The following is a 19,866-nucleotide window of genomic DNA, read 5'->3' as shown; positions in this document are numbered from 1 at the left end:
TCAAGGCTATTTTTTCCACTCTGCCTGATAGAAAGAAACATCTAGAAATATGTGAATTCTCTCTCCTTCATCCTAGAGCCTTCTCATCCTGAAACTTTTTTACTGAGCTTAGGAACAGTTAAAGTTGCTACCTATATTAATGTGAGGACTTTATTGTCCTGAAATTACGGCTTTTGAAGTTTCTTCCTTTCTAAAACAAAAAAAGAAAAGCCACGGTTGACATCAAAGAGGAGGTAATTCTCCTCACCAGCAATTACGGTTGCTTAGTGTTACTCAATATCCACCCAATCCCAAACTGCCTTTGCTTTTTCTAACATGTACTTATTTTGATCAACACCTTTAGAAAAAGTACCGAAAAGTACCGACCTACCTACCTATAAAATTCTCGCTGGCTTCTTCCTGGTGGTGGTTGTTGTGAATCAAAATACTCCCTTAATAATGCATTCTGCCATATATGATTGCGGGTGTTTTTTTTTTTTTTCCCTCTTCTTCTTCTTCTTTCTTTTAAAGCAAACATTTAATTACTATTGGAGAGTTGTAACTGTGAGCTGTGAGTTACCAGATGTGAAACCAGACACAAGGGTGAGATTTTACAATTTCAGCACAGCTGCTTACAACCAAATCTGGTTTAGGACACCGTCGATGGATTTAAAAACATTACATTTATATTAAAAATAGCAGGGCCTCATATGCAGCCCAGCTGAATGTCTTCGTGGCAAAACTTGTTAAAATCAGAAGGAGTCTGCTCCATCAAAATCCAAAAACAGCCTGTGGGACCGGTCAGTGACATGGGCTGTCAATGGCTGCCCGCCCCAACCCCCACCCAAACATTCTCATAGGGACACATGTGTCTGGGCCTTTTGTCCAAATTCTAAATGAAACTCCAATTCCTTTCATTTGTATATTTGTGTGCTGAACGCCAGAATGTAAAGGCTTAAGATGCATAGACAGAGAGCACAGGCTCACGAAACTTTCCTTCCTGCACCGATGATTTGAGACAAAGGTGTCGTTTTGTCCCTCTGCCCACCCCAACCCCCTGGCATCTGAGTTTTTACAGTGTAGGGAGAAATAGTTCTCCAAAGCTGACTTTTTCTTCCTCCCCTCACCCCACCCCCACGAGTTCTTGAGTCTGCAGCTATTATCCTGGGCCAGATTGTCGCCATGCTTAGCGGAGCGTGTGGAGCCAGGCAAGACAGCTGAAATAACTGCGAGATGCTGGAGACCTTGGCCCCCACACCCTGCGTGGGCAAGAGCTTGGCCTCGCCTGCATTTCTGCTGCTTTTTTAACTAGAGTTTTGAGAGTTTCCAAAAATGTATCCAGCGAAATGACTCTTGTTTCTGAAGCCGAAAAAGCAGAAGCTTCCTAAGTGGATAATTCTTTTTTTTATTATTGGTTGTTCAAAACATTACAAAGCTCATGACATATCATCTTTCATACATTTGATTCAAGGCACCGTTTGATGTTCTGCTGGTGTTGAAAACGGGGCCTCTCTAATAAGTATCGCGTGAGTGTGTTTAAAGTGCATTCAGACTGTCTGCGAAAGTGACGGTGTCCCTCTCCCTGCAGAGCCATGGCCACACCCCCTCCCTCCAGCAGCAGGTCATATTATTATATCGTATCATTATCATATCATACCCTATTACACCATATTATTGTATCACATTAAATCATATCATAGATTCTTTCGCAGCCTTCCAATTTTTTCTCCTATATATAAAGCAAATGTACATGCTTGTGTATGTGTGTGTGTGTGTGTGTGTGTGTGTGCACACGTGCAATCTACACAATCTCTCTGTCATCTCATAATAGGTCTTGGAGATCCTCCCATATCCAACAAACTTCCTCATTCCTCCTAAGATGACAAAGTATTAATCAAATGAACATTTAGGCCATATTCAGTGTTTTTGCTTATTATATACCATGCTAACAATAATCATTCTCATTTATATATCTTCATAAATATAACTGAAGAATAAATTTTAGAAGAGGAAATAGGCCTTAAGTGGTTTAGGTATCTTTTTAAAAATACATAATCAGTGCATCGTATGGGCCCATTTGGGTTGCTCTGGTGACAGGTCCAAATGGAGAGGCTGCTCCCCTCTAACTTGAAGCAGTCTGGTCCCCATCAAGTGTGACATCAGGCACAGGCTCATTTCTTCACTTCCTGACTTCCTGTTCTACCCGCTCTGGTTCATATTTTTGGAATCTTTAATATACTCGGTATGAGCTGTCTGCCTCAAAGAAGCAATAACTGTATGTGTATTACGATAGCATCATCTACAATCTACAAATGTTCCCGAATGTGTGGACACTTTTGAGGTCCCTGCCACTTCCTCCTGGCTCCTGTGTCTTGCACGTGGTCTCTCACGTCGCTGACTTCTACTATCCCTACACATCCGTATGGCAGGCTGGGAAAACCCACCGCTCGGAAATTCTTGGCATTGCACTTACAGGCTAAAAGGAGATCACCACAGAATTGCTCTAGAAGTCAGATTCAACCAGAAAGGTAGAAGGATATTGTCAAATCTTTAGTGGGGAATGGGGAATGGATTGGCCTGTAAGAAGTCTCCGCCTCCCTGTGGACCCAGATCCATTCTGTTTCGCTTCTCATGTTCCCAGCAAATCCATCTGCAGGTGTGAGGCTGAAAGGAGTTGTGGCAGAAAAGGCTGGTGGAGGAGCCTGAGTGAGGGTGGGAGGGAAAAATGACATTTTGGTCCAGGGACAAGCCCTAGCGTGACACCAAGGTAGGAGAACTGGGCTTTCTTAGGATCTGCAAATCAGTAGTGTGGGCCAGGACTGGCCACTTCCCCTTCCTCTGTCTCAGTCTCCACCTGTACAATGAGTGCATTTGACCAGATGAGCCATTCTCAAAGTGCCTTCCATGGAACACTAGTCCAAGACATTCTCTCTGAGGACACAATTCTAAAGTCAAATCGTTTGGAAGGAACAGTAAACTTCGTAGACTTTTAGTGATTCCTAACGCTGAGCAGGTTCAAGACTCTGAGGAGACATTCAGCAATGAGCTATTAACTTTTCTTAGTCCAGTGTATTCCCATCGTATCTGACAAAAAGTAAAAAAAAGTTTGGGATTCTTTCTTAATGGTCTGCAGAGCACTTTGGAAATGCTGTGAGTTCTTTATGAAAGTTTCCGGTTTGAATATTCTACAAACCATTGGTTAGCTGATCTTTGATTCCCGCAGACCAGTTCTCCTGACACCTCCATTCTACACTCATTGCTGTGCCCACTTGTCTCCTCATGTCCAGCACTGTCCCCTCACCTAGATCCTGAGGGTCCAAACCCCACCCACAGCTCTGGGACATGTGCACAGTAAGTGCTCAATCAATACTTGTGCTGAGAGGCTGGGAGGGGAAGGAACCACTCCTTGGATCTTATCCCTTGACTGCCCACTGGCTCTTGGGTTTGGCCAAATGACTTTCGGTTTTGCCTGTGTTGGATGCACAAATTTAGGGGAGGAGACATAAAGGGGTGAGGGAAAGGAAGCAGAGCTAAAAGAGAGGTGAGGAGATGAAAGACGGAAGAAAACAGAAGGAAAAGAAGAGAGGAGTTGGTTGGGCTTGGAAGGAAGCCCAGGAACAGGATTCAGGCAATAGGTGCAACATGTACATAATAATCCATAGAATCCTGTGGCCTGACAGAGTGCTGCCTAAAGAGGCTCTGAGTGCTTTCTAATGATAACGACAACAGCACGTGGCCCGTAGCGGGTACTTACAGTATTTGCTAAGTGAAAAAATAAATAACAATCTTATGTTGAGCTACTTCTATGGGTAAACTTTTCATACACATCACCTCATTTCATCTGTACAGCAACATCCCAAACTGATAACTCATTCCTCTATGTGGAAATAAAGGTTCAAAGGACCAAGGTGCCTTCCCATTGCACAGAAACTCAAGTCTTCCCATCTCCTGAGCTCACCAGCATGCTGCACCCCTTCCCTCTGAAATGCACCTGCCCTTGAGGAAATGGAAAGGAGGCTCCTCCTTCTCTGAGAAAGATGATATTCCCCACACCACTGCTCCTCTTCTTCCAGTATGTGTCCTATGCATGCCTGGCTGGGAGGGGGACAGAGGAAGAGGGCTCATTGCTGGCAGGTGTTCACTCACCTGACTTCCAAAAGGCCTTCCACTGGCTGTGGATGGAGGCAGCCCAAACAGGGCTTATCCCAAGCAGCCATCCCAAACTCTTCTGGCATTCCACCTGGGGACCTGGTATCCACATTGCATTGCTGGGACAATTATTTTCTGAGCAAGTCTTCAGGGTTCTTTGGAGAATCAAGAGTTCCTACTTTCCCATCTGCTGAATTACTCACTTTTTCACACCCACCCCCACTGCCCACACTCCATCAGCTACCTGGCGTATTGGTTTAGAGGTCAAGGTTGCAAGGCAAGAGACCTCCCAGGGGAGGATGTTTATTTAGCAAAAGCCTCCAAACTACAGATACATAATCCAAGATCAAAATGTCCAAAGACCTAAGGAGCCCTTGCAATGTTCTTGAAGAACCAACAGGAACTTCCCATTGTTGCTCAGAGGAAGGAAAAGCCCGACTAGAACCTCTGAGCCATCCTGTCACCCAATTTACCCACTAAAATCCAACTTCCCTGTCTCCCAAACTTTGAAAGGTGTGGTCATCCATTCGTTAAGGTCTATTCCTTTTGTGCACACGAAAAAGTCGGGGCTTAGAGAAACAGGACAGGGAATAGTTTCAAGCTCAGAGAGGTTAACTGATGTGCATCCTAGCAAATCAGCCCTGGGGAGGGTCCTTGGAGAGGCCAAGAATTACAGAAGGAGAGTCATTTGGAGGACACAGAGAGAAGAGACCCAGAGGGATTTTGGAAGGTAGTGAGTAACAAGGAGTTTGGGGTTATAGGCTGGGTGGACACCATGCAATGCAATTCCCTTGTCCTGCCCTGGTTTCAAGAGATGTTTGTGATTATTTAAATTGTTTTCTGTTTTTATCATTTTATTTTAGACTGGTTTTTAAAATGTCCTTACGGACAGCCATAGGCAATTTTTTTTCTCTTGCAAGATGATCTGATTTGCTTGGAAATTTTTCCTTCACTCCAACTTAGTCTATGTTATCCCAACATTGTCCCCACTTGTCCACTTTTTTGGACTTTTGTTCAATGACATCCCAATGAGGAGGGCAAGGTACTGGAAAGGGGAAGAAGATTGCACAGATACATGTGGATGGTAAGGCTACCTCCTAAATCACCTATTGTAATTGGAAAATATCTTAAGTTGAAAATGCATTGAATGTCCCCTCATCTACCTGACACCAGAGCTAAGTGACACAGCACCCTTCAGAGTGTCCACGTTCACTCTCCAGATAATTTTTGGCTGACTGGGTGCTGTAGTTCTTCGCCTCTGCCCAGCCTCCAAATAGAGCATTGTGCTCATCACTAGCCGAGGAAAAGAGCAAATTTCAAATTTTTGACATGTGCACAGTTCCTAGTGAATGTGCAGAGTTTTGCATCACCTTGAAGTCAAAACATCGTTGGGTCTGCACCATCTGTCTTGAACTCTCTGAGCCTTTCTTAACTCACTCCCTTGCCATGTGGATCTCCGTTCCCTTCTTGACTTCTCCCGGCTCGTTCTACAACTCTCTTGTTCTAAACACTCTCAGATTCTTCTCCTTCCATTTTCCTTTTTCTCACTCACTTTCTGACTCTAATTCTTCCATCATTTTCTATTCTTCTTTACCTTTCTCTATCTCTTGGGGCTTTGCTTCTTTTCTATTTATTTCTCCTCCCTTTCCTAGGCTCCTTTCCACAGGTTCTTTTGCATGACTTTCTTTAGCTCAGAGACCCACAGGGGCCGGGCCTTCACTCACTGGTGGCGTTAAGGCCAAAGTGGTTGCAAAAAAAAAAAAAAAAAACAAAAAAAAAAACAAGGTAGTCATTAAGCAAGCATTTGCCATACAAGATCTCCTGAATGAAGTCTAGAGGTTCAGAGGTTTAATCACCTTTGTGTATGACCAAATCACATTTCTCTCATAACATTCTTGCCAGGAGAAAAATGATGGATGGGTGAGGAAGTCCCTATGAAGTAGAAACAGAGTCTCCATTCTACAAAGCAAACATTTTGCAGCTCTCAACTCACTCAGGATATGCAAAACCCCACTTGGGTCTTGCTGGAGTATTTGGGCCCGAGCTCCTGAAAAAGCCATAATCCTGGAAAACCAGCAGATGGCAAGGGCATGTGTCAAAAACTCAAGAGTGATTAAAAATATGAAGGTATGAAGTGTGGAAAGCCTGACCCCATGGCCACTGGGATATTTTTAACCGCACAGCATGGGTGGGTGGGTCTTAGGTGGGAAGGGGAGACTCCCCCGTAAATCTCACATCTGCTTGTGTCTGACTCCCTTTCTTGGCCTTCAATCTTGACGTTTAAATCAGAGATTTGGGATTATGGTATATCTGGGATCCCTTTCCATGTTCTGGGATCATATGAGTAATCCACGTGGTCAGTTCCTTGGTATCACAATGAGTAGACAAGTGTGAAACTGCTCATCCCCATTTATCCAGAATTTCCCTGGAGTCTGACCTGAGCACCATCATTCCCTGTTCTTAGAAATCCTTTCTTATTGGGGGGTTCGGGGGGGAGCAGGTGGGAGGTCTGAAAGACTTGTTTATGAATGCATTTTTAATTTAGCATCCAACAAAGAAAAGAAAGAGACAAGAAGATATCAAAGAAAGCAAAAAACAGTCTTGGTGAACTTTCAGCAAAGCACAGACTGGTCCACAGGTGATGTTCCACAGTGAAGAGGAGACAGACAGGAGACAGGAGACAGCGAGAGGGACTCTGGTTGGGGAGGAGGCTGGGAGGCTTCCAGGGTCATGGATTGGTCAAGAACAAAGTTAAAACAAAGCAAAAAAAATGCTATAACAGTTAAAATACAAACATTCTTCAGGCCCCGGATGTCTGGGACTTTTAGGAACTTGGGGAATTTTGTGAAATGCTTCTAGGAGTTACAGTAAACTCCCCCAGGGATGGCCCTTGCAGGTCCTGAGATAAATGACAACTGGAAGCGCAGCTCCCAAGGCCCTTCACAGCTGTGCCCTCCATTTAAGGTGAGAGTCGCTCCATAAAAAGTGTCCCATTAAGAGAAGCGGCCAACAATAACTAGAGCTGTAGGTCTCATGAAAAATCCAAGGGAAAATGGGCAGAGTCAAGGCAAAACTAGTAAGTTATTTTCATGGTAAGTGAAAATAGTACCGAGGGACCTTCGTGATTTTAGTTGATGTAAAATTTTAAATCATTTATGAAACTTAGTTGAGCTACCAAGCTTTGTGAGGGGGTTCTAGAACAGAGCAGAGAAGCCAACTTTCTGTGGCAATAGGGGATAAAAATGACAGGGTTTGGGGTTGGATCCAGGCTCTGACTTGAGCTGTGTGGCCTCTAACGAGTGACATGTTCTGTTTTCCCGTTGTTCTTATCTTGGAGACTGTTGGTGAGGACTGTATGAGATAAATGTGTCCGGCACTTGGAACCATGCCCCCTCTGAGGGTGGATCAGTTTCCTTTTTCTGTGATAACAAATGATCACAAATTTCCTGGTTTAAAAGCAGCAACAATGTATTAGCCTGGAGTTCCAGGAGTTAGAAATCTGCTCCTGGGCTTCAGTAAAGGTGCTGGCAGGGTGTGTTCCTTTCTGTACCCTTGCCTTCTGTAACTTCTGGTAGAGGTCTCATTCCTTGGCCCTTGGCCACCCGTCTCCCTCTCCAGAGCAGAGGTGCTGCCTTGCCTGGCCCATGCTCCCTCCGTCCCGTCTCCTCTGAACAGAACTGGGAAAGGATGTCTTGAATCCAAGATCCCCTGGACTCAGCAGCCTACTTGGATAATCCCAGCTAGACTTCCCATGTCAAGATCCTCCACTTGATCACAACTGCGGAGTCCCTTTTGCCACTAAGGTGACATATTCTCAGGTTTGGAATATTAGGAAGTAGACATTTTTTGTGTGTTCTGTTATCCTGCCCACCACACACAGCACGCATTGAACCCACTGATTATGAGAATGAAATGACTTTTTAGAAACCAAAGCAGATGACGTGTTTTTCAAGGCTACAACATAATCGAAGAGGTTATATTTCTGAAGGGTGGTGTAAGAGTGTGTGTGTGTTACAGCATCCGGATGTGAACAAGATACTAATTTTGATTTAAAAACTATCTTGGCTATCAGTAAGTTCCCGGAGTTTAATTAAGTAGTAGCTAACATTTGTGGGGTCACTATCAAGTTCTAGACACTATCTCAGTAGATTTTTTTTTTTGTTTAATATGCACTATATAATCTTCACAGGAATCTATGGGATATGTAAAATCATCTATTTAGGGGCAATGAAGGAACAAACTCAAATACAGGAAGAAGTGTTTCCAAGGACCCATAGTTAGATGATGGAATAAATAACTGGGAGATGTTTCTGGGCATCTCTAAGCTCTAGTCCAATCTTATGGGGAGAGGATGTCTTTTCTTTCCTTTTTTTTTTTCTTTCTGGAACTGGGGATTAAACCCAGAGGTACTTTACCACTAAACTACATCCTCAGCCCATTTCAATTTTTTTTTTTTTTATATTGAGACAAGGTCTCACTAAGTTGCTTTGTGCCTTGCCAAGTTGCTGAGGCTGGCTTTGAACTTGGGATCCTCCTGCCTCAGCCTCCCAAGTCACTGGGATTACAAGTGTGTGTCACCACCTGAGAATACCTTTTGGAGCCAATATCTGAGATGGGATTTGGACTGGAGGCATATCTTTCTTCCCAAAGCTCAACAGAGATTATGAGAAATCTCACTCTGGGATACTCCCCTTATTGTTAGGGGTTTGGAGATGAAACGTGAACCCCATATTCAGTTACCTTCAAAAATGGGTAAAGCATTATACCCCATCCTGGACACATTGAGATCCTTTGTGATATAACAGGGTCCCATCAAAGGCCAGTAAGCCTGTCCCCCAGAAACATGACCACCCAATTCAGCATTCAGTTTATATTTCACCCTTTCTCTATGAACAGAAAGCAGAATTGTATGTGATTTGTTGTTTTTTTTTATAAAACCATATAAAATTTCACATTTATGATGAATGCCTAGAAACTTGGGTTTCATAAAACCATTGAGTATATTAGCGTCTATTAACTAGACTGAAATCATGACCCTCGTTTAGCAGTTATAGACTGTGGCAGCACTTTATCCATATGGGTTGATTTGTGTAACATTTATGATCTGAACCAGATCCCTTAATGCCTAAACTCATAACTATTGGCTTGAAATATGAGCATCTGGAAAGCACAACTGGCAGAGTCCCATGTGATACTGCAGCAGTGAGCTCGCGTTTACCAATTTTCTCAAGAAAAGATCAATTTGGGTAGAGAGGTACATGTCAAAGGAGAAGCTCCATCACAACATCATCACATCACAACATCACAGGAGGCTGGTGGCCTCTCTGACATTCCTAACCTCTTTCTCATTCCTAACAGAACAAAGATTTTGTTCAGGGACCCTCCCAGTTCCTGGAGAGCCTACGTCATAGGGTGAGGAGAAGCTGAATTCATCCTCTTTGTCAGGGATGGGTTCAGGAATCCAAGCTTCAACAGTGAATATCGGCATTTCTCCCAACAAGTGTTTTGTTCTAGGCATAGAACATTGACCCCATCAGAATGAAGACTATGGTCAACATTTCAAATTCCTTTTTTTTTTGCTTAAGCTAAGATGTAATAAGTTTTTTTTTCCCCATTCACAGCTGATCTATAGGAACCACTAAAATAGCCAATGCTCTGAATTCTATAGGGAACCCAAGAATTCTTAGCTCCTTCAAAAGAACTGATCTCAACTAGACACCAACTAAAAGGCCATATGATTAAGTAAAGGAGAAATTCCCTCTCTCTCTCCTAAGACCTTAAAGAAGAAGGCCCTTGCCTACATGCTAATGGCAGCCATATTATATCCAGGACAACATACAGCTGAAAGAAAAGTGGTTACACATGTATTATGAGAGCTTTGAGATTTTTAATCTTATTGGAAAGATAAATATTAGACTGCCACAGTTTTGTGAAGGCTTCCAGAAGACACAAGATGCCTGGGTCAGAGACAAAACACTTTTTTTTTTGCTGATGGACAACAAACAGCATGATCATAGGCATATTTGCATCTGGTCCCAAGCCCAGTCCCTGCAGGGCAGAGAGGAGCAAACCAGATAATGCACACACACCAGGAAGCCTGAACTTGAGGAACCACAGCTAATTAGCTTGCCGTGTGCTCCAGAGGGAAGCCTTATGCGTTCTAGACTCTATAATATGCATCCTTCAATACAGTCCAGGACAAAAAATGGTCAGTGCCTTTGCTTGCAAGAAGTACAGACATGTGAGAGACTCATATTGGTACACAGAAGAAAGTAAAAAAACAGAACTGGGGAATAAATAGCTCAAGCCCTAAGTATGCTATCATGGTCATTTAGTGTACCTCTGGAATTTCCACTAAGTGGGAGAGGATAAATTCCTTTTTTTGCTTAAGGTAAAATGTAATAAGTTTTTTTTTTCATTCACAGCTGATCTATAGTGACCAATAAAATAGCCAATGCTCTGGATTCTATAGGGAACCCAAGAATTCTTAGCTTCTTTAAAAGAACTGATCTCAACTTGACACCCACTAAAAGGCCATAATATTAAGTTGGCTCTCTTTTTAAGAGGGAAAACTCTCTCTGACCACCATGTGGATTATCTGATAGTTCAATCAACAATAGGAGATTAAATTGAAAAGGTGATAACCTCAGAAGGTCCAGATATGAGAGTCTCTCTGAAAACAGTTGACATTCGACACTAGATCTTTCCACTGAGTCATGGCTATCACTCCATCAATAGCAGACTTCTGCTTGGACAGATATATTTCTCCCTGCCTAAGCCTAAGGCTATGTATCTAAGAATATTGACTATGAGGATGCCCTTGCAACATTACACCATGAGGGTGTCCTGTGGAGTTTAGCAGAGCAAGAAGTTTCTCCTGGAACCATTGAAGGAGGACCATCTTGGAATTGCCTTATCACAATGGTAACAAGAGGACCCCTTGATCATGCATGGCCTCGCCTTCTAGAAGATTCTCACATTTGCACTCATGGTCACAGAGATACACTAGAAAGAAACTAGAAAGAAAAAGTCTGTTTATGACATTACTCTTGTGCCACATTATTTCTCCATATGTTCTGCAAAGTCTTATAAATGATTATTTCTAATAATCTGTTATTACTTTCTCAATACACAGTCAGAAAGTATTGCATTTGTGGGGGGAGTGTGTGTGTGCGTGTGTGTGTGTGTGTGTGTGTGAGTGCACGTTAAAAGCTCTCATTTAATTTTTCACTGTAAATCATAAAAATGTTATAATTATAAAACCTATTTTGGAATTTATGCATTTTTCAATACACTCGGAGACTCACAAATCAGAAGGGGGCTGGCCTCTCTCTCTATCTGTTGAAGAGACCCTGCCATGCGATGCCAATGGAAAAGCACTTTGTAAATCATAGAAACTCTTACATATGTGAGCTATTATTTAGCTCATCTATTATTCTGACTGCCTGAGGGGTAGGGAACACTCTGGTGCCTGCCATGCCCCATAAGAGCTAGAGGTCAGCTCAATCTACCAAAAACCCTCCCTTGGGCTGCCTGAGCCTCTGTGTGTCCCAGGACTTTTTCTGGGGTACCTCGCTCTTCTGCAAGCCCTGGGCAATCTGTTTAACTGGAGACTGTGGATCCAAGCACTTCTCCGGGGAAGGCTGGGGATTCTGCAAGAGTAGATACTGGTACTCATTCCTCACAAAGTGCCTGTGTGATCAGGGGCACCTCATTCTTTTCTTCCCTCCTCTTTTCATTCCCATAATATGCTACATTTTTCTAAAGGTATTCATAACGTGCCTCAGTCAGAGAAGAAAATGCAGAAAATAAAAGAGATGCACTGACACAAAAGCTCTCTTCCTACACACGGCTCATCTGGTAATTTTTTAAATTGTTTTTTTTTTAAGAATCCAAGTTGCTAAGTCAGACCACTCTGACTTCCTGTGCGACCAGCGATGTCATTGCTATTAGAATTGAGGTGCATCTCAAAGCATGTCCTTGCTACTTTTTTCTTCTAACCTGAACCCCTGTTCTCCTTGCTGAGCTTTCCGGGAGAGGGTGGTTTGCACTGGCATTATATAAACTTCTAAAATAGTAGGGGATCATGAAATGTCAATAGGACCTAATTTTGTGGTGTAGTTTTTGTGTGTGTGTGTGGGGGGGGGGAACAGGCATCATCAAGGTGGCGGAATGACTTCATTTGGAAAATACGATTTATTTTGTGAAGCTCCTTTGTCATCTAAAAAAGGCGGCAGAGGAAGCAGAGCTGGGGCACATCACAAATTAAGTGCCATCGAGGCTTCAGCAAGACGTTTTCAATCAGATTTGCAAAGAGGAAGAAAAAAGTATCTACAATGTGTGTTATGTAGAACTCCGCTCTGACAGGGCTGTGAGGATGTGGTGACAGGGAAGGAGCTGGGAAGCCTGGATCCTGAACGGAAATGAACAAGAACAAGCAATTGGCAGAGGAAGAAGTGTACCAGGGTATAGTGGCCAGAGCAGTTAAGGACCCCATCAAGCCCTGGCTCTGCTCTCACTTGGCTGTGTGACCTTAGTCCAGCCACTTCACCTCTCTGAACCTTCATTTTCTTATCTATCTTTATCCCTCTTTGGGGATAATTAGAATAAAATGAATGTACTGTGCAATATTTGCCATATAAATGTCAGTTTGTATGTGACTTTTTTTTTTTTGTAACAGGCACTCCACCACTGAGCTACATTCCCAGCCCTATTTTGTGTGTGTGTGTATAAATATATATATATATATATATATATATATATATATATATATATATATATAATTTATTTATTTATTTTATTGAGAGACAGGGTCTCACTAAGTTTGCTTAGCAACTCGCTTTTGCTGAGGCTGGCTTTGAACTCACGATCCTCCCACCTCAGCCTCCCATGCTGCTGGGATTACAGGCGTGTGCCATTGCATCCAGCTTGTCAGTGCTTTTTGTAATGCATGGGGGAAACATAAGATGGGAGGACTCTGTTCCCATGCACCTAACTGGTGCCCGCAAGGAGGCCTCTTGCCTATGAAGGTGCTGAGGTTTACCATAGACACCGACAGGTTCATGTTGCTTAATTTCTATCTCCTTCCAGGGTTCTTGCCTCAGTAAAAAGTCTAACTTGTAGCTACGGACAGGAGCTTGGAGTGAATCAATGCTTTCAACACCTCGCACACTCTGAACAGAGACTCCCAGAGGTGTTTGTCTTAGCAGTGACTAAAAAGCAAGCTCAGAGGGGCTGCTGTCACCTCTGAGCCTCCCCTGAACAAGTGGAGAGGAGGCTTGCAGCCGGGCTGGCACAAGGTGCTTTGCAACGTGGTAAGAAGCTGTGAGCCCAGGCTGGGTCTGAGCACAGCCAAGCCGAGGACCAGTAAGACGGGCACTTCCCCTCCTACTGGGCTCCAAAGGAGGGTTGGAAGGAGGGACTTGAAAAAAAAAATCATATTTTAAGACTTTGGCATTGACATATTAAAGTAGTTATAAGACTGTTATTAGAATCATGGAGCTTATGGAATCAAAGACAAAAATGTGAGAATAATAAGAGCAGAATGCTTCTATAATATTATGATGATTAATAAAACATTTGTATGGTATTTCACAGGTTATAAAATTTCTTCATATTATATTTAATTTAATTCCCAGCACTTCCTTGCCAATTAAGGGGATGATTATGACTTATTGAAGAGGAAATTGAGGCTCAGAGAATCCACACACGGAGGGTCACACAGCAAGGGATAAACCAGGAATTCTAACCCAGATCTGTGAGTGCCTTTTTGACCATATCGTAGATGAAATCATCACTGGAGAATAAGGCCTAGAATGGACATGTGCACCCTGGAAATATTCTCAGGTATTTTAATTCTAGAATCATTTATGTGGTGCCAGGGAGCTTTTAAAAAAAAATTATCAATAAAGGCAGACTTTCAAAAAAGCTTTCTCAGAGCCAGTGTTACAAGGAAACCTAAACCTGTTAGGAAATTGGTTATGATATGGAATGTGTATATTAAAATGCCATAAACTTCATTAAAAACTCTAAATATGTAACTGGAGTTTTTACTAAGTCCGTAAAATATAATATTGAACACAGCATCTTTTGTAAACTTTGTGGTTCATGTGTCAATTGCCTGGTTACTTAGTAACCAAGAAACCCAGTAACCAAGGAGTCAAGCCCTAGATTAAATAGTCCCCCACCAGGCAATAAAAAGGTCCCTGAGTACAAATTTGCAGAATTATGGTTTATTGTGTTAATAATCTCCCTGAGTCTGTTGGCCGGCCTTCCAAGGATGGGCTGTCCAGTCTGTGCTATTCTAGAGCTCAGCCATGGCTCTTGCTATTTTGTTATGGTACCTGCTTTCAGAAGAGGAAATTAAACCACAAAGCATGCTCCGGCTGAAAGTCACTGAAGGAAATGAGAAGCTGAACACACATCATTGATCTGGGGTTCTGGAGAAGTCCAGACTCTTGACTATTATGAGAGCTGATGATTTGGGTTTCAGTTCAACTCCCTGCTAAGACTTGAGGATGAGTTTCACTGGCTGATTCTTTCAGGGCCCCTCTCATAACTGACAATGCTCTACATGGACGCAAAGCCTCATTCAATAGATATTTGTTGAGTACTTCCATGTGTGCTGGGCACCCTGGTAGGCCCAGGCAATTCAATTGCCCTCAGGGAACTCACTGTGCAGGGAGGAGAGATTCATCCGATAATCGCAAGCATGAGAAGCACTCTGCATTAAGAGTAGGGCATGCTGTGAGAGTGTTCAAAACCAAGATTAGATCTAATGCAGAATAGGAAGGGCATATGTGAGTGAAATTTGCCAACAAACCACGTGACATTTGAGCAGAACTGGCAATCGAATAGATGAAGAGAAACTGATCAGGAAAAAATAAGGTTGAGAGAGATGAGAAGCTAAGAAGAGCATTTTAAGAAAAGGAAGCACATGCAAAGGCCCTGAGGCAGGAGGAAGCAGGGCATTTCCAAGCAATGAAGAAAAAAAATCAATGTGGTTGAATGCCATCAATACATGGGATTCACTGTGCTCCAAACCAATGTGAGTGTCCTGGGACAAACAGAGAATTGGGAAAATAGTCACTTATAGTGAGAAGTCTGACTTCTCCCACAGAAATAACTTATTCCTTGGGGGTTAAACATTGACTGTGCAAAGCATGCTGATCTTGGTTGTCATCTGTCTATATAATTCCATCCTTCCCACTGCTTCAGTGTCTCCAGAATCTCTTGATGAATTAAAAATAAGTGGTTTGGGGTTAGAGTGATCAAAATATCAAAATTTCTATAGAAACCTGCATTAAATAAATCCCAGATATTTCATTAGCTAATAAGAGAAGAAACTCTTGCAACAAAACCAGATCCACTGAGGCTTTATACCTACCCTGGGTGTCTTGTGGCTTCAGGACAACTTGTGACTAGGGTCTCCTGCTTTGAATTGCTGGAGCATGGGTTTAAAGGCTTGCCTTTGCCATGGACTTAGTGGTGCACATAGAAAACATTAGAGCAGAGTTCCTGTACTCAATTTGCTGACTTCCCAGTTTCAGTGACAGCCTGATATCCAAAAATAGTAGGGAGTAGGACAAAGACGCTGACCAAACACCACACTGGTCCTCGGAGCATCTTGGCAGAAGTCAGAGTAGAAAAGTCATCAGAGAATCTCAAAGGAACCCCCCACACACACACACACATCAATCTATTTCTAAGGTCATCTATCATGATTTGGTGATTGATTGTGACACCTTATTTGAATAAGCGCATGGTACCTGGACAAGTGATTTCAATGACTAGAATGGAATACATTTCAAAAACTGTTCTTTTGCCTTCCCGTAGATTGTCATGAATTCTGCTTCAAAATTGTTTTTGCAAGAGTCAGAGGATCTGGCAACTTCAATGCCATCAAGTAGCAACTGGGTTCTATGCAATGATGGAGCTCCTACCAGGTGCACAGTGCTGTAGAGAATCGAGAAGTCCACTCCAGAGTCCCGGGCCTGGGGGAGGCCAGGTGAGGAAATGAGTCGCTCTCACGGGAACATTTGAGGAGAGACCTGGTGCTTCTGTGCGCTTGGACCAGAGATTGGAAGAGGAGTGAAAAGATGGGCCAAGATAACATCACACTCACACACACACACACACACACACACACACACACACACACACCACTTTCATCTTAGCTCTGAGCATATTCACCAGATAAGGTGGTTTAACAGAAGGGTCAAGAGACTTGGTTCTAGTTTTACCTTTGCTGTAGACGGCTGGGAGAGCTTTGGGATGTCATTTTTTTCTTTCTGGAAGTGGGAACTGGACGTAGGGATCTCTTCCATATTGAACTGTTCTGACTCTTGAAAAGAGAGACAAAAAAAAAAAAGAAAAAAAAACCAATGTGGTTTTATTTCTAGTGGAGTGAAGATAAGAAAAGGTTAGATTTTGTATATTGCCTGGAGAACCTAAGAGAAGCAAGAAGCATAGGAACATTTTTCGTGTGCCCGCTCCCCATACACGCAAAAATTTATAATTAAGAATGAATTTGAGATGGAGCCAGTTTCTTGAGATACTACAATGTAGCTGGAGAAGCTCTGAAGACATTGCTGGTTTATAATTCTATCCCTGACATCTAGCATCTGGATGTTTCTCAGGTGATTTAACTTTGCTGAATCTTTGTTTTTGCATCTATAAAATGGGAATAGTTATTATGGCTATTGTATTCAACGAACAAACTTAACCACCTACCAAATCTTCAGCTGGGGATAAACTAGGCATTAGGGATATATTATTTTATAAAGCTTTGGGGAGGGGAGGGGAGGGGAGGGGGGATAGTAGAGAATAGGACAGACAGCAGAATACATCAGATTCTAGAAAGGCAATATGTCAATCAGTGGAAGGGAAACTGATGTGATACAGCAATCTGTATACGGGGTAAAAGCGGGAGTTCATAATCCACTTGAATCAAACCGTGTAATATGATGTATTAAGAACTATGTAATGTTATGAACGACCAATAAAAAAAAAAAAAGCTTTTAGTAATCTAGTTATGGTCTTTTTGTGGGGGTAAAGGGGGTGTACTGGGGATTGAACTCAGGGGCACTGGACCACTGAGCCACATCCCCAGCCCCATTTTGTATTTTATTTAGAGACAGGGTCTCACTGAGTTGCTTAGCGACCGGCCATTGCTAAGGCTGGCTTTGAACTCATGATCCTCCCACCTCAGCCTCCAGAGCCGCTGAGATGACAGGCATGTGTAATCCTGTAATTCCCGGCTCCAGTTATGGTCTTTAATCTCAATGAAGCTGTAGTCTGGTAGGTGCTAAAGGTAGGTATGCAACTATGGTAAAGAGAGCTGAGGGTAGGAGTGGTAGAAACAGAGCTGTCCTGAGCTGTTAGGTCCAAATAGAGTGCACGGCCCACCCTAGTCTGAGGTCAAGGAAGACTTCCTGAGAGTGAGACCCAAAGAATGGACAGTGGTAGATACAGCAAGGAAATAAAGTGTTCTGACTAAAGGAAATAGGTTTGTTTTGAGAAAAGAAATGCATAGATTCTGTGTGTAAAGCACCTGGCAGAATTCCTAATATAGATACTCAATAAATATCATGGCAGAGATTACTGCCTTAGATGGGGGACAGTGCATTTCACCTTGGTGACAACTTTCTGTCATCAGTCTGTGCCTGTGGCTTATGTCCGCCAGCTTTGATTGGTAAATAAAAGAAGGAGACCCCCTGTGTCTGTGCTAGTGGCATAGAACCAAACCGAATCTGGCAGAATCAAATGCCTGCCTAGGGGTCTGGCCCAATGTGGGGCATCTGTGAATCAGAGCCACAGAGCTCACCAAATTAGGAAAATGCTCCCTGGTTAACTAGAAGACATAAAAATTCAAATCCTGGCCTCATAAATGTGAGTAAACAGTTTAATGACGCGCTTTAACTAGAAAGTAATCAAATATAAATGCAGGTATGCTACTCATTTGCATATTTTTCCATGTGGCTGAATAAAAATGAAAATCCCTAGGTGTGATATTGGATAAACGAATTTGTCACTGGGATTTTTGTTGTAGAGTATAAAGCCCTGGTGATTTTCCATGCGAACTCATGGACACTCATCTCAGGAAGACTCTCCTGTCAGAGGGCCTGCCATTAGCTAGGACCTTGCAGCAGTGATTTCATTGAATAGATGCTGATTCCTCAACTGGTAAAAGAAGGAATATTGATATCTACTTAATATTAACTGAACCACATAGTTGTTCAAAATCAAGGAACTCTCCTGCATAATCATGGTACTAAATAGCATAGTGCCTGGCAAACAGTAGATGCTAACTAAAGGTTAATGTCTTTTTCTTCACTCATGTGTACCTCCTCATTTTCATCTTCCTCTAGAAACATGAATTTGTTCAGATTCATCTTGATTATAATCTGAAATGACATATACTTCCAAATTTTAAGAAGATATATATTAATATGTTAGTACAGATAAATATTATCTAAAGATATGTTTATTAATATGTATTATGCATATTAGTACAATGTATATTTATCTAAGGTTATGTATATTTATATGCAATATGTGCATATATTCTTAGATGCAAAAAATATACATGTTTATATTTGTACATATAGATATTCATCTAAAAATATATGTTAATATGTACATTAGTATTTATACATTTATTTAAGAATATACCTATTAATATCTGTATTGACATATATATATAGTCTTAGATGAGAAACTGGATTTTGTACATAAATCAAGATTTGCATTTCCCAAATGGAAATTGAAGAGAGTGGCCCGTGTGGTCTCCAAGCCTTCTGGTAAGTCTAAAACCCTGGATTCAAATATATAAATGCTCTACGCGAGTTGTGTCATCAGTTGTCATTAGGGGAAAAGTTGGAGGGAAACTTGGAGGACTGAGATCCATTTCTCAGAAGTTGAATTTAGAAGTCAGCAGTACTCCATATTCTTACGTTTGCCCTTCACTTACTGATCCCCAGATTCTGCACACTGCCAGTTCTTTATCCTCTACTGGCTCCAGAATGACATTCCCATGTGCCATCATCTTCCAAAAGCCCAGTCTCAGAGAGGTGTTCCTTTTCACTGGATGCCTACCTAATTTATTTCTTCAGCTCCATGTCTTGCTTGGACCCTTGGTCTATCCTCTTAACTGATGTGTGATGTTATCTCTGTCTAACTCATTTTCTTGTCCACTGGCTAGACAATCCTTATTACCTGCTGCTGAATATGTCTAACAAAAGATGTCCAAGACCTTTTACTCCAGAAACTATCATACGTCACTGAGCTAAAGAAAGTTTCTAACTCAATGGAAAGTTATACTATGTTCATAGATTAGAAGACTCAGCATTACAAAGATGGCAATTCTCTCTGAATTGACCTATAAATTGAACACAACCCCAATCAGAATTCCAGTAGACCTGTTAAGATAGAAATTGACAATTCTAAAATTTATGTGAAAAATTCAAGAACTAGAACATCAAAAGACAATTTGGCTCACTTACGTTATCTGACTTCAATATTTGCTGCAGTCTGGCTGGGCACAATTCAGGAGCCACTTGTCAAAAGAAAGGAACTTTATTTTTAGAACACACCACCACCACCACCACCACCACCACCACCACCACCACCACTACCACCACAGGAGCTCTTCAGGAATTCCCTCAGAGCCCAACTGCCACCACCGCTTCCCACAAGCCTCTCAACCTCCCCCACTCCTCTGCTCTTGAGGCCGATTGG

Source organism: Urocitellus parryii, chromosome 15, assembly GCF_045843805.1.
Source record: "Urocitellus parryii isolate mUroPar1 chromosome 15, mUroPar1.hap1, whole genome shotgun sequence".
Taxonomy (NCBI): Eukaryota; Metazoa; Chordata; class Mammalia; order Rodentia; family Sciuridae; genus Urocitellus; species Urocitellus parryii.
The sequence above is the reverse complement of the archived record's forward strand: the minus strand, read 5'-3'. Positions refer to the sequence as shown.